The 16,208-nt window shown below is 39.4% G+C and overlaps 1 protein-coding gene across 10 annotated transcripts in view; it reads right to left on the bottom strand.

Annotated features, from left to right (window-relative positions):
- Positions 1-16,208, bottom strand: part of LPP (LIM domain containing preferred translocation partner in lipoma) — a 670,167-nt gene that overhangs the window by 492,566 nt on the left and 161,393 nt on the right. For 8 of the 10 annotated variants that reach the window (XM_063111732.1, XM_063111742.1, XM_063111717.1 and 5 more), the window contains one exon: positions 15,090-15,153. The exons of the other annotated variants lie outside the window; for them this stretch is intronic. The gene's annotated coding sequence lies outside the window, so the exon portion shown is untranslated. The remainder of the gene's footprint in view (positions 1-15,089; positions 15,154-16,208) is intronic. 10 annotated transcript variants of the gene reach the window in all.

Genomic DNA, 16,208 nt, shown 5'->3' with positions numbered 1-16,208 from the left:
ATAAATCACCCAGTTCCATGTATTTTGTTATAAGCAACAAAAATGGACTAATACAGTAAGGCAGGGATCATCTATTTGCCCACAGCTGACCTGTAAAAACACTATGAAGATACTTTTGTTACGCTGTACACATTAAGTGAGTTAATGACACATGCTCAGAATAGTACCTTACTCAGGAAACATTTAGTAAAATACCAGGGAGTTTAGAAGTGGCCATGTCAAAATTTTACAGATTTATGTTATGTTTTCCCTTCAATATGCTATCCTTTAAAAATTGCTCATCCGTTCAGAAAATATTTACTGAGCTCATAGATGAACCAGGTGTGACTCCAGGTCCGTGGGAAACAGAGGGCAACAAGACACACAAGGCTCTGAATTCAAGGTCCTTGTACTCTAGCAAGGACAGAAAGGAGGAAGAAGGGAATAGATACAAAAGTAAAATAAACAAACAAGATAGCAAACATGCTGTTTTTTGTTTATTCTCATATTCATATGTCATATTCTCTAGCCAAATGATACATTATACTGCTATACTTTGATCAAAACTATGCACAGAATGCTTTCTGTTTTATTTACAACTGTATTTTTAGAGTTCAACATTTGTTCAGAATGTTTTGCCTCATCTCACCAATTTCTTCAGGGAATGAACAAGGAATCACTCCTGGATTTTGTATAATTATCCTATACATGGGATTTTGCATCATCCATCTTCATCCCGGCCCCCTAAACCCAGTGGTTGATATACGGCTTAAATAAAGAATGCTCCTGACTTAGCACTCAGCTGTTGTTTCTGGAATCAGACAGTTTTTATGAGATTTGTTACAAAAGGAGCTTTTCACTACAAGAAAGAGTCAGTGTCAATCACAAAACTGTAGATTTGACCATTCTCTCCCTTCTGGATTTCAACCATTAAAAGAGTTAAACTAATACTATAATTTGCTTCCTGAGGAACTTTGGAAATGATGCGTCAGCATGTAGCAATCTAGCCATCCATCTTGCTTCCATTCCCATCGTTAATGTTTCTTTTAATCCATGAAAAGTATTTTCTTCAATTTGGTTTTGTTATGTTGATACTTAAGGCTTTTTGATAGGGTTATTAATTCATACCCCTTGATCATTTGTTGTTCTTACAGTCTTTGCCATAATTTGTAACTCACAATGTTTTATTTTCCTGCTCCACCAAAACTGGGGATAGACACAGGGACATGCCATGCAAAGTAGATCATGGTGGGGTAGAAGAATGAAGAATGAAAAACAACAGATGAATTAACATTGCAAGTTCTGGGTGTCCACCCTCCTCCCCAAACTGATTGAAACTCATTAGTTTTAAGAACTAAAATTTATATCCTTGACCAGAAGCACTTAAAACACCTGCCAAAGCATCTTTACCTTCCCCTGTGTGGACTTGCTCTAAATAATGTTCTTTGCTGATGCAAAAGTCTCCTAAGTTAGAAAAATAAGCTTATTAAAACAAAAATGGTGTAAAGATTAAAATCAGACACAGATTGGGTATCAGTTAGTAGATCTTATCTCAAATCTCAGTATGGAGAATCCTCTGCCACTAAACGAACTCTGCGAGGCCAGAGTAGCCACAATATGGCAGCACAGTCACCCACTGGAAACTCGCAGGAAATGAGCCACAGAGTCAGAGAATGATGACACTAGTTCAACTAGTGTGGTGGTTACCAACAGGGAGGCAGGTTAAGCAGTGGAACCTTTCATTTAAGTGAAAAAGGACATAAAACTCTCAATTTTAACAAATCAATAGCAGAGCTGCTGGGCTTGAAAGGCCCAGAGCCCTCACTGCCCACTCCACACACCATCATCAGAGGCATGACTTCTACCCAGAACCCTAGGGCTCCTTAGAGCACAAGTTTAAAATTGCACTGATCTAACCTAATTTCACCATTAAAAATTCTTCAGAGGAAACAGAGGCACAGAGATTAACTGTGGTCCGTGGACATAGAGCCAATAAGTAGCATAGCCATCAATTTTCCTAGAAGAAACCATGTTGTCTTTTCCCAAATATATAATATTTATGTTCTAAGATTATGCCCTTTTAGTAGAATGAAGTTAGTATAATCGGTGTGACAAGCAAAATATAAAAGTGTGTCCAAGGTCAAATAGTGACCACTAGCAAATAAGGACATCTAAATGATACCCTTAGACACCCAGCTTGGAGAGAAACAAACATCCATTCTGTAAGTTAAAGTTTCATGGAATGGTTCTGCATTGAAAACAGCAAAATTGCAGTAGAGGATTTTTTTTAGCTACTATACATAAATGTGTCAGGCACAAAACCAAGCCACTCTAAAATAATGTGAAATCCATTCAGTTTTAAGTACGGAAAAACACAGCAGCACTTGTGTGAGGTGTGGGAGACACGTAACCCCCAAATGTGCTCTTTGGGTTAGTAACTTGAACTAGGAATTCACTCAAAAAGTGTGAGAAGCCTACAAGAGTGTTGAGCAAAAGACATTGTGAGACACATTTGATATAATAGTCATATGAATAACAAACTGTCACATCAAACTTTTCTGAAACGTGGGAACACTTTGACACTTCATATTTTTAAAACTGACATTTTGATTCATTACTGTAAATAGCACTTTGGGTTAAATATTGTGACAAGGAACAGATCATATATATATATATGTACATATATATGCACTCTATATATTACATGTGTATATTTTTTCTAGGTCTGTAACATTTTATAATATACAAAACCTTTTCCTACAGTGACCGTTTGGGCTAGTATGTAAACAGGCTATTTCTCTCCTAAACTACCCATTTCTTTGGAAAATATGCAGATGGGTTTTCTTTATTCCAAAGAAAGTCTACAAAGCAGAGTAATCTCAAGAGTAACAGGATGACTTCTAAAGAGATTCTGAATAAGCCTGTGAATTTCCAGCAAAGGATTTTATAAGGGTTGTTTTTACTTACTGCACCTGAGTTCCTAAATCATCATTGTCACAAACATACATAAAACACCTCCCTTGTCTTCAGGGTGCTCCCAATTTACTTGGGGAAACAGACACACACACACACACACACACACACACACACACACACACACACACACACACACACACACATGAAAGCACACGTTTGAGGCAAGAAAGGTAGAAAGTTATGCTTTTTTGTTCTTTTCTTTTGTGCATCAATTATAGTAAATAACATGTTTCCAGGGCCACTGTTCACAGTAAACTGATTAAGCTGAATTCAGCAAAGTATGGATATTAATGGGGGCTGAAGAAATTCAGAAAGTTTGCAAGAATGCGCAGATTCCCAAGACGAACTTTCTTCTCAGAGAACACATAAAGATAGTGTTTAGTTTCCATTTAACACCAAATAATCATTTTCTAACTTCTCTCTTTACCTGCAACTCTAAAACAAACCCTAAAATATCCATCCTTTCCCCCCAAACATCCAAGTTTCAATTTCTGTAATTTTCTTTGGTAATTATAAAGTTATTATGTACTATCAAAGTATAGAATACTTTATAAAAAGACCACAAGCTCATCACACACAGATACACACACGCACACAAAATACAGAAATAGACCCGCACGCATACTTGTCATATGTATTCAACTTTCTCTCTGGACATTATGCCATTATTATTCTACTCATCCTCCTCCTTAAACACCTGGAAAGATACAAAAAGGAAACATGAGATCTATATATAACAAGATATTATACTCACTACAAATCAGCTTTGCCTCTGTACTGAAATTTAAATTAGGCAAAGGTTTCTCTCTTAGCACGTACATAAAAAAGACTGTTCCACAAAAAAGACTGTTCCACATTTGTGATTTTTCAAAAAGGATGCAGAATGCTATCAATCTAACTCATTCCAATCCTATAAAGTTAGAAAAGCATAAAGGATATCATCTAATGAATATGACAAATATTGAGAAAAACCTACAAAATATCACTATCAACCACAATCTGGGTTTTAGGGGTAACATTAAAAAATTCCTGCGTCCTTCTTTAACTTTTAAAAAACAGTCTAGTTTTGTTCTTTGTTAAATTAGTCAATTCACTTAGGACAGAGAGACTTTTCCCCACGTTCTAAATGTACCCAAATTTGTTAAAAGTTAAAGGAGTCTTACAAACTATTTCAAAGCTTATTTCAAATTTTAAAAATTAAGGAAAATTGAAATGCAATATTTCCCTTTCGTATGATGAAAAAAATTAGCTGAAGTATTGTCCAAGCATAACACTGTTTGAACCTGAGGTTTCATAGTTATTTTCCCAAACTCTTAAGTGGGTAGGATTCAACCTAAAAAGGTTGAAAACTCCTCAATAGAAGGCTGAACCATTGTTAACAAACAAGACCTCTTCCATGAGTACTGGGGAAGAAGAGAATTAACACTACAATATTTGGAGAAGGATGATCTAGACGCAGATCGAATCTCCACCACTTATTCCTTGAGGTGAATTTCAGCAGTCACAAGACTTCCATTTCTTCATTGTAAAATGGAGAAAATAGTAGACAATATACTGGATTTTATAAAAATTAAATAAGAATATACAAGAATTCTTAACAGAATCTAAAATGGTGAGAACACTGTTTTCCAAAATCATAATTTAGCAACTTTTACCAGAAATTAATAAAAAGTTTAAGAAGACATCTGAATTCAACTAAGTTCAACTCAACAAAAATTTACTGGATGCTCATCCTATGTGTTTAGGGCTCTGCCAGATGCCATAATTGAAAGGCAGGGTGGGAAAAAAGAGGAAGGGAAAAAGGGCCATCTATGTCAAGATTTCTATCTCTGAGGACCCTGTACTCTTGTGGAGGAGACAGCATTTCACATATGAATTACCAGAAGAATTCTGGACATTTTATAATAAAGTACAAAAAATGTATGGTACCAGCAATGAATGGCTCTTATGGGAGTCTTAGGTGAGGTGTTATGTGAGGTCAGAAAAATGTTCAGAGCAACAGAGAACATGACATTATTTTTTCTCTGCCCCTTTAAGCATCCACTTCTCAATGAACCAATCTGTGGAATCTGATAGAAAAGCTTTGCCCAGAAGAGTCTCTGCAGGTGGGCACTGCTGTGGCACCTTGGGCATTGACACTGGGCGTCTTATCCCCCTCGTTTTCTCTTTCCTTCCTGCATGTTGAGCTACACACCCTTTCTTCACCTTCTCTGCCCCTCCTAGGAACAGCAGTATGCTGTGCCTGTCCATCCACAGCCCCTTGGGGGCTGACGAGGGTGCTCAGGCAGGGGTCAGTGTGGCACAGCTGGAACATCACAGGGCTGGGAACCAGGAGACCTGAGTTCCCACCCCAGCCTTGTCCCTACTTCACTCTGTGACCTTGAGCATGTCACTTCCACTCAATGGGCCTCTGTATACTCACACATTAAAAGAGAGCAGAGGATATTTAAAAGCCCTTCTTGCTCCTAAACATTCAATGTCCATGTCCTGACATAGTTTCCAAGAGTTTCCAAGTGACAACTGGGAGCTCACCAGTCACACACCTCCTCAAGAGTCACTGACATGACCACATCAACAGTTTCTATTGTGGGGAAGGTCAGGGACTCCTTCAGAAAATAGCTGATCTAAACAGAGCTCAAGAAGTGCCATGGCAACACTGCTTGCGAACTGCCAGAGGTAGGGAGGAAAAGCAGCCAATATGCATGCACGGCTGCCACGTTTCAGAACAGCACTCAAACCTCGTTAATATCAGCTTGCTTAATACCGAGTCCCACAGATCATACACTATTTTTGCTGTGTATTTAACAGATTTGTGTATTGTCTTCCCTGCCAGCATTTGCACAGTCCTTTGTTCACAGTCCAGTACAGAGGACTCTGCCATTGGAAAGCCTTCAGGACCTTAGGCTACCGGGTTAACTCAGGAGAAGGAGGAAGAGGGAGAAGCAAAAGAAATAGAAAAAAAATGAATAAGCAGAAGAAAAAGATACTCACTGGGGTCACGGTTAGCTAGAGGAGAGAATAAGATGTAACATGAGCAAGTAAAAGCCAATACTGCAAACACTCAACAATGAGGCACCCAAGTCCCAGGTCTCCAAAGACTCAGAGATGTATGTATGAAGAAGAGAGTGGGAGAGTTGAGTCCTCCATTATACTCAGCCGACCACAGGCCCACCCACCCCAATTTTGATCACAACCTGAGCTTATTTTCACTGTCCCCACAATCCATGCCTCTTAGAACAGCTGCACATGCCACTCTGCAGAGCCCTGCCTGTGCCCATATTCTACAAAGTAAGCACCTACCCATTATGGGTAGCCTTTCAGAGCTTCTAGGCAAGGGCTTTACCAAATATCCTGTTTATAAATGTCTCCCTCACGTAGGAATGGTAATTCTAGCTTTTGATGATTGACCAAACTAAACTATGTGAAAGCACTTGTCACAGGGCCTGCCATAGAGGATACCCAAGAATATCTGCTTGTTTCCATCTGTTTAATATAGCAGCAGTGCCACCTTTATTCCCAGTGGTCTCCATAGAAAGAAAGAGTCCCGCCTTGGCCTGCTGAGTGGTAATCAGGGACTCAGGCACAAATCATCTCTCCGGTGCTTGGTCAGATGTGGGTGCCATTCTCAGATGTGCCACTAACTAGGCAGGTAAATTAGGGGAAGTCATTCCTTCCCTTGGGTTTTTCTTTTCCAGTTCTGAAATTGTATAAGCCTGTAATTCTCCTATCCATCTCAGAAATAAGCAATAAGCAGAGGGAAAAACTGTTGAAGAACATAGCCATGTGCTTCTTTATTAAGCACTATGTCTAGGGCACCATTCCAAGAGCTACAGGGAATTCAAAGAAGCAGAAAAGAGTCCTCAGATTCAGACCCCTAACAATATGTGTAAGGAGGAGGGGGAGAGGAGAGGAAACATGAAAGATGGAAATACAAAGTAAAGTTTAATTATAAAACAAAGTCCAATGCTAAGACTAGATTCCAGAGCCAACGGGTAGACAAGGAAGGCTTCCCTAGGAGAAGGGACATGTGCTGGTCCTGTCCTTCAGATAGGAGACAAGGCCCACACAGGTGAACTGGAGGAAGGTGCATTTGATAGAAGCTGGCTCTCTGCAGCAGGAGGGCCATCAGTATCTGGAATGGTTAAATATTTTATTTGTTTTATGTCTTAGATCACTTTAATATTCCATGTTTCTAGGCACTAAAGGCTAAAATGATAATGACCACCCAACTACCACCATCGTAATGCTACATGCACAGTAAGAAGAGCACTGAATTAGGGACTGGACACTTGGGTTCTGGGCCTTGCTCCACTGCCACTATTCAACTGTCAGTGTTTAGCTACGTAGGATAAGAGAGCTTACAGAATTCCAGCTGGAGTTCTTGAGGCTTCTTGAGAACCATCTTGTCCAAAGCTCATGTTCTACAGATATAGAAACTGAAGTTCACCAGAAAAGAAGTGATTTCTCTTAACTGCACATTTCTGTGATCTATGCCCAGTTCTCTGGACATTCCCGACATGCACGTGCTTCAGGGTCCTGCCTCAAGCTGATTCTTACCTGCCAGAGATTTACTCTTCAACTCCCTGTAATATCACACCTAAGCCCAATTAATCATGTTTCAAAGCCAACAGTCCCTGGTTCTATAAGAAACTCCAGGAAGAAAAAGTTCTCCAAATTCTCTCACTCTCAAAGTGCAATTACTGTGCTCACACCTCACACTGACTCTCGACTGGCCCTGGATGGAACTCACGTCCACATACCTGCCAGCTCCCCGCTTCAGTTTCTTAGCAAACTACCTTGCTTGTAGGTACTAAGTAAATGCTAAGTCAGGTTGGTCTGGAACCTCGGTTTTCTAGCCAAGTGCCTTCTCAAACATTGTGTGTTGCCTCTGAGCATTACAAGCCTATCCCCTAGCAGCCAAAATAGTTTCAGCCACCTCCAAATCCATCAAGCTTTTTACCAGATCAACTAAAAAAGTAGCACCGGAGAAGAGACATAACAAAAGGAAAGGAGAAGCAAAGGGCATGGATTACAAATTGGATAAACAGCCATGCCTGTGAGCTAAGGAGCACTTGGCATTATCATTCCAATTTTACAAATGAGAACTCTGCAGTGCAGAGATTCAATGGCTGGCCAAGAGCCTCCCAGAGACCCTGATGGAGCAAGGAGGTCCCAGTTCTGCCACATTTGAGGGTACTGCTTTTACCACTGTAGTAAACTGTTGGATAGACAGGGTCTCAATACCTAGCCATCAGCTTGGCAGGGCCATCCAGTCTGCTGCAGAGGATGACAGATATCTGGAAAGGAACAGACATGGTAGCTACTTATAGCAAACACTTTATACTGAGTAGACACTCGCCAGTAACGGCTGAGTGAAACCATGGCAGAAAGATTTATGAGACAGAGCTGTGTAACTCCAGAGGCAATCCAAGGCATACATCAGATGGGAATTTCTTTTTAAATACCCTTAAACATACAAGAACTCAGATGCCAGCACACATAGTGATGGCCCCAGCCAGACAGCGAAGGCATATTGGCACCACCGTAATTTGTCCATTCACCAATATGCTTCCCAAAAAACACCCATATGCTTTCTCTTAGCTTCCATATGCTTTTTTAGCAGGGAAACTAAAATATTTCATTAGTTTTGAGTAATTAATAATTACTTATTTCACAATAGTCACCCTCATTAAAAAATGAAAATAGCTGATTAAGCTGCAGGATCCTGGCTTTCAACTCAAGCTCTTTTTATTATTATTTTTTTAAATTCTTCCCCTCTAGGAATTGAGTAATAGAGCAAAATAGCCAAGGTGGAAATATTCGCACTGTGGGGAATGAAGAGTTACCATACACACAGCCCAGCATTCCTCCTGACTGAGACATTGTGTCTTAATGAAAAGAACATGGACTTTGGGATCAGAAAGACTTGGAATCCAATCCCAGTTTGACCCCTTGTGAACAGTGCTTCTGAGGAAATGAAGGGCATTGAAAAGTTAAAGCCTGCTGGATCCCTTCAACCCAGTCTTCCATGTTCTCAGGGAGTGACTTCACAAGCTTCCCTCCTGCTAGCTCAAGGCTTGGTACAGCATGCCCCGAGAAGGCTGGCAGTGTGCCAGTCAGTGTCAGCAGGCCATGGCCAATAGCCTTGAAATTGGTCTTGGGCCTAAAAGAACACTTCTCAAACTCTAATAAGTGCATGATCTACCTGGGGATCTTGTTAAAATAAAGATTCTGATTCAGGAAGTCTGGAGTATGGCCTGAGATTTGCATTTCTAACAAGCTCCCACGTTATGCTGATGCTGCTGGTTCTCAGATAAAACTTTGAGAAGCCAGGATCTAGAAAGTACCAAAACGAAGTTAGGAAATAGAATCTATAAAATTGCGCCTGTCTCAATAGGCTGTGAAGAAGATTATCAACCACACGGACAACAGTACCTCTGTGTACTGAAAAGCACAATGGTATTTCATTTATCCTCACAATTGAGCTGTCAGTAGGGTATGGTTTCCATTTTACAGACAACAAACCTGAAACCCAAAGAAATCGAGCAACTTATCCAAGGCCATGCAGATAATAATGCTGGGCTTCACATCCAAATAACCTGCTGCCTGAATTTTAGTAAGTGGTGCCTCTTCTACGAGCCTCCATTTCACCATCTGTAAGGTGAAGGCTCTGCCTCTTCCAACTCTGATACTGGCTTTCACTCTCCTGGCTCCCACGTATACTCACAGTGGGTCACCAAGCACTAAGCATTAGCTTCACACATATGGCAGTTATTACAACTTGGCAAGATCCAAATTCTAGCTGCTCACATCTGCATTTGTGCTGATCTATGCATGGTCAGAAGTCTATCTCTGTTAAAAGTCCCACACTCGATATAACAGGGAAAAAGCAACAAACAGATTCCCCAAAGCACTGAAATTCCAATTCAGTCAATCACTCAGCATGATCAAGGTACTGTGACCCTAATCACTCTTTGTCTCCTCATCTCACTTACAAAATGAAGATATGGAGACAACTAACCCAATAGAAGTTGGAAAAATAAGGAAAAACTACAAGTTATTTATAATGCATTTTATACAATTGTCCACCATTTTTTATTCCGCCTTAAGGTGCCAGAAAAGCATGTAATTAATGAATTATCACATAAGTGATTCAGGATGGGTAATCTTGTCCCTCTCTGAACTCCCATAGCACACATTCTCTGTACTCCTGTGGGGCCTATTTACCATTTTCTACTAGGGATTTCTATGGCTTAGAAGCTTGTTTCATTGTGCCTATTCATTTTCAATGTTATCTCTTAAGGTATTCACATATTTTGGAGCAAATCTGGATTTAAATCCAGACTTTGTTGTTTATTAGCTGTACAACTTCCAGCAAATTACTCAACTTCTCTGAGCTCAGTTTCTTCATTCGAAAAAATGGGGAAAAATTACTTTCTATTCTATGAGATTAAATAAAATAATATATTAAAATGCCTAGAATTTATCAAATTCTGGGTTAAAAGTCCATTTGAGTGAATGAATGAACGAATGAAACAAGCAGAATAAGAGTTTCAATATTAAAATATCACTCAACAGTTTGAGACGTAAATTTTCAATCACACTAATAAATTAGGCTGACACTCAGAGTAGAATAATAGGTGATTATGCAAAAAATCCAGCAGCAACAGGAAATGTATATTGCCCAACTGTCATCTCATATTTCCCTCATAGAAAAACATGTTTTGCCTAACCTAGGACTCATGTACGGCCTTCAGAGCATCCACAAACCTCCTGAAGTATAGATAGCATTCTCTGCAGATGTGCATTTTTCAGCTATTTCATAGATTCATCTGAGTTTACAAAAATTCCATAATCATCACCCCTACCCCCAAACACATGTGCATGCATGCATGCGCGTGCTCGCGCGCGCGCGCGCGCACACGCACACGCACACACACACACACACACACACACACACACACACACACACACAAATAAAGAACTACTGCCTTAGGAAAGTACCTTGACTGAAAGGGACCTGTCAACTAACAGATATAAAGATAAAAAGTTTATTTAATAAAGCAAGGCTCAGACATGCAAACACACTATTTAGAAAGTATGGGTAGTGGAAGTTATAATGATAACCACCTCAAACCAAAGAAAGGGGTTCTGAATTCAAGACCTGACTTGGCAAATTTGCTGTGGGGCCTTGGGCAAATCTAAGACTTAGCAAAATCAAAGTTGGAGCAACCTTTGACATTGTCTATTCCAGCTGCCTGCTCCGATCTCACAGATGGAGAAACTGAAGCTAAGAGGAAGGGCATGCTTTCACTAAAGCCATAGCTAATTAATTATAGCCAGGATTTGAACCTCGGACTCAAAAAAATAAATTTAAAAAAAATGATTTCCACTCTCTGAAACTCTCTACTATGAGGTTCAGGTAAGTGTTTAGACCTAGTCGTCTCTAAGTTATGATCTATCTGATGGATGATTACTACTGCCTTCTCTGGATCTGGAAGTACCATGAAAACATGAGTTTGGTTTTGGCAAAGATTACACAGCTGCTTCTCAGTCCCAGCCCAGTCCCACAAGAAACAGGCAGAGAGAAGTTGTCTGAAAGACTGAGAGACATTACTATTAATCTTGCAATTGGGAATTGCAGTCCTTGAACCAGATTTCACTGTACTGGCTATTACTCCTCTGTCCTCTTGCTCACTAATCCCTCATTTGTCTTCTCTTTATTAATGTTCCCAACTATGTGCAGTAAACAGCCAGCCTTGGCTTCCTATAATTCACCGGATCAGAAAAGAAGGAGGTGGGTGGAGGAGAGAGTGCTGATGTCAGGGTCAAATGACCTCTCACAGGAAGGACTACAAGGGGATCCACAGTCTCCTAATAAACAGAGAGCTGAAGCCCGCCGGAACACTCTGTACCACTGCTCCATGGAATGAATGATGTTAAGAGCATGGTGCATCCCTGCATTGACACTGAGACAATGGCCTTTAAATTTGGGGAAGGGAATCAACAGTTTATAGGAAGAGATATCTCTACTAAAACAAAGATACAACTATGGAATCAGAAGAAAGAATTCTAGTCCAGAATTGGCTATCAACACCTTAGACAAATCAGATTCTCTCCCTGACCCCAAAATCTCCATCTCTGAAATAAGAGCATTTGGCTAGACTGATTCTTAAAGTCCCATCTGGCTTTGATATTCTGACCTCTCTTTACAAGTCTGCTTTGGAGAAGTCAAACAATGGAAGAGAAATTCACCTTTTTTTAATAGTCTCAACAGTAGGCAAGTTTAGCAGATCCTCTAAAAATGAGATCCAGATCATGAACAGTATTATAATGCAGAGAAACTCAGGGGAAGATGCATTTTTTTCCCCCTTTCTAACCAGAAATTGCATGTTGCTGGGAGTAAGGGACAGCCAATGTATAAATGTCCAATCATAGTATATGTATAATTCAAATCACTGACTGCTCTTTTGGTATGTAAAAGAAGGATAACTTTACACACTGGCTCTCTAGTAGAGTCACAGGACTTTCCTGTGATTTTGGAAATGTGACAGCAGAAGGGAGAAGGAACTGGCTAGGAAATAAAATCATAGATAATAGAATATTTAACTACAAGCAACGCCATGATCAACTGTTATAACTTTGAATGTTGTTAGATGCCAAAACGGACTTCAGAGAGAGAAGGTGACTTGCCCAAGGTGACACAGCCAGTTGACATCAGAGCTGGGACTAGAATTAGATTCTCATGGCTTCTGGCTCACATAACACTCAACACATTGCTTCCTTGCCTGAAACAATGACATTCTGCTCAGGTAACTAAGGAAATAATTGCATTTATAACTACTGCTTCTACCTCCACTTCAAAAAACAATAACTGGTTAACTTTATTGAAGGCAGACGAAGGTTGTTCCCACCAAACTGTAATAAACAATTCACTCTGGCGATACAGACAAGTCCATGAGAATTAATTGGGTACTATTCATCCTTGCTAATGAATCACTCTGTGGAAAACAGGGATAATCAGTGGTCTACAGGAGGCCAGAAGCCTGCTCTTGTTCAAGTGCAGATCTTGCCTATTAAAGAACATTAGGTATCAGCTCCAAATAGTAAACAGGGTATACTGTTTCAGATTCCATGAAGTGCAGCTTTAAATAGATTTGGTTTGGAAATGGGACAGGGAACACACCACAGTCGGTGGATCAGCGTCGGGAGCAGAGAAAAACAATGATTACACTCATTAAGTGGGTACCTGTTGACACATCTACTGTCAAGTCTAATTATTTATTTAAACTGTTATTCTTTCTTCATTACTGCCACTGATACCAATTATTACCACAAGATTATTTTAAATTTCTACAGCATGCCGCCAGAATATTTACTTCTCCACCCTCCAAAGGTTATCCGAGAAGTTTCTATGCTTCCCTCTCCACTAGTCCCTACCTCCAAAATATAGAGAATAGAGAGAGTGAAAGTGTGAGAGAGAGAGAGAGAGAGAGAGAGAGAGAGAGAGCATTCTTTCTCAGGAGCAATTTCTTGTAATGTGTCAGGGCTTGCTTAAAACTCCTTCTTGTACTTTCAAGATAGATTTCAGTGGGGAAGGAGAGTACAGTTAACCACTTTTCAAAGCTTATTTTATTAAAATTTAACAAGTGATATCTGGGGGAAGATTAGAATAACTGCAGTTTCTAAATGAACGAGTTTGATCACTGCTTCACAAAGCTATAAAAATCTGTGATAGTAGATGTCTCAGTACATTCTTTTCTGATATATTTATCCATGAAAATAATACACAGGAAAGAAGTTTTGGGAGGAGCATTTTATGGACTAAAAGAGGGACTAAAAGATGGGCAGGAATCATTCCTGCATTTTTTTGCTACTACCTTTTTTAAAATAACCCTCTCTTCTGTAGGAATGAGAAGAAAATCTCACAGCTCAAGTGGCTGCTATGTCTGATTTAATTATAGGAGTTTCACAGTCCATACATCACCCACTTTGTTTGTATATGAAGTGTTCTTATTTCATATATATAATGAATATTAACTTTGAAAATCATATTAACCTAACACAAAATTTCCACTCAATTCTAAACTGAATATGTCCTACAAATATGAGGCAATACCAACCACCTTCAATTTTCTCAAAGGTCTGTGATCTTTTTGCAGTTCAAGATCATGGAAATAATATACTAAAGGAATTAACAAAATATTCAATATACAGTACTTTAAATAATGACATCAAATCTTCTACAAAGTTACTATTCTACAAGGCCTGCAGTTATTAAGACCGTATGGACTACATCACCTCTTTTTGGCTCAGACTTCTAAAAGTTCTAAAGTTTTCTGCAGAGAACACAGCTGAGCTCACTAGGAGGTGCAGATATCAGCAGGTTAGCTGTAGAAGAAAGATCACGTTTTGCAAATTTTACAACTATGATGCTCCCTTTAAACATTTTTTTCCCATTGGCCTTTATTTTCTTGGCAAACACAAGACAAATATACTCTTCTGCCAAAGGCCTATCTCCTTCACACTGGTCCCCCAGTAGAGTGGCATGCAGATACTATGAGTCCTGGGTTTTAAAAGACTCCAACTCATTTTCTGTGTTCTTAGGATTTTTTTTGTTGTAGCCTTGGATTGTATCTTTTTGAGATGATTTGTTGGGTAACTAAGAGACAGTGACTGACCTGAGTAGTAATGTTTGGCCGCTTTAGAGTCAGGTAACACTGGCAGCATAGGGTCGTGAAAATGCATTCAAGCAAGGGCAAGGAAACTAGGTAGAAAGCTTTCTGCCACATACTAGCTAGAGATATAACAAAACAATGGGTAGGAACATCCCAACATATAGCATATGACATATGTTTAAATACTTGTTAAATCTACATCTTCCACACTGTCCTGATTTCTGTGCTTTTGGTATTAAACCTTAGGGCTAGGAACTGAAAGGGAAAATTAAATCAAGAAGACAAAAAAAAAAGAGGGCAACTGTCTTGGCCATTTTTCATTTTTTTTCTTTTTTGTTGTTGTTGCTCATGAAGTACTTTTTATTTCTTCTACTGGGAATAAAATCAACCTCAAACAGTATTGGTTTAGATGCCTATTAGCATTTCATAAACATGAAGATGCAGATCCTCTCTTACCTCAGACAGCCGACTCCTGAAATGGTCAGTGGACCCAAGGTTCAGCCAACTGCAATGCTAGTGTCTGCAAATGACACAAGTAAAAGTTACTCTCAGGCACTAAGCCTATATTTATTCATTAATAATCATAAACTCTTACATCTGTATAGCAGTTTCTTGTTGTAAAAAAGATTTTCACATTCATTTCACATTCCACCCCACAAGAACCCAATGCAGAAGCAGGAGGGATTACTCCACTTACTCCACAGGTAAGGAAACAGAAGCTCACAGAGGAACAGGAAGGACGAGAAGGCAACTACCATCTCTCTCATAACTAACTTCACAAATACCATGTGAAATGGGTATTACTGTACGCATTTTACAGATGTGAAAACTGAAGGTCAGAAAAGGTAAATAATTTGCCCAAGATTACACAGTACAGTCTGTAGCAGAGCTCGAGTTTTGAACCAGGGGCTGTTACCTGCTGGTCAGTGATCTTTACCTCGGTTTCTCCTAGGTTATTAGGCTGGGAAAACCCAAGGACAAGCAACTCATGGACTTGGTCCACAAGGCTTGGTGAAGGGGAAATCATAAAGTAAAACTAGCTATCTGACTGAAGGGAGGAAATGGGAAAAGCACATGGAATTTAGAGCCTGTCAGACTCCTCTTCCTCTGACCAATGACCTTAGGCAAAGTAAAGTCTTTGTGTCAATTTCCACACATGTTAATGAGGATAATAACATCTACTTCACAGCCAAAGCTGTCCTAAGTTAAGCTTTTTTTGGAAGATTTTCCTCCATTGTTGCATATCAATAGCTATGCATAGCAGTGATAACATTTCTTCTTATGAGTCCATGTTTATATGATCAAAGGATAAAGTTAAAAGCATGCAATGCTAGAGAACATTTCTAGGTTGGGTATTTCTTTGATTCACACCCCTTAGTTTTAAAACATCCAATATTTATCTATGTCAATCTCAGATGAATTTACCCAACAACAAATCACACAATGAACTTTTGTTCCAAAAGACATGGGGTGAAAATTTAAAAATCAAATGTCCCCTCAACGCCCAAAAAGCAAAAGAGACACTGCTTTAGGGGAAAGACCTGCTGATAAATCACACTTCATTTTAAAGTTTTG

This window comes from Cynocephalus volans, chromosome 1, assembly GCF_027409185.1.
Source record: "Cynocephalus volans isolate mCynVol1 chromosome 1, mCynVol1.pri, whole genome shotgun sequence".
NCBI lineage: Eukaryota > Metazoa > Chordata > Mammalia > Dermoptera > Cynocephalidae > Cynocephalus > Cynocephalus volans.
Note: the sequence above shows the minus strand (reverse complement) of the source record. Positions and strands in the feature narration are given on the sequence as shown.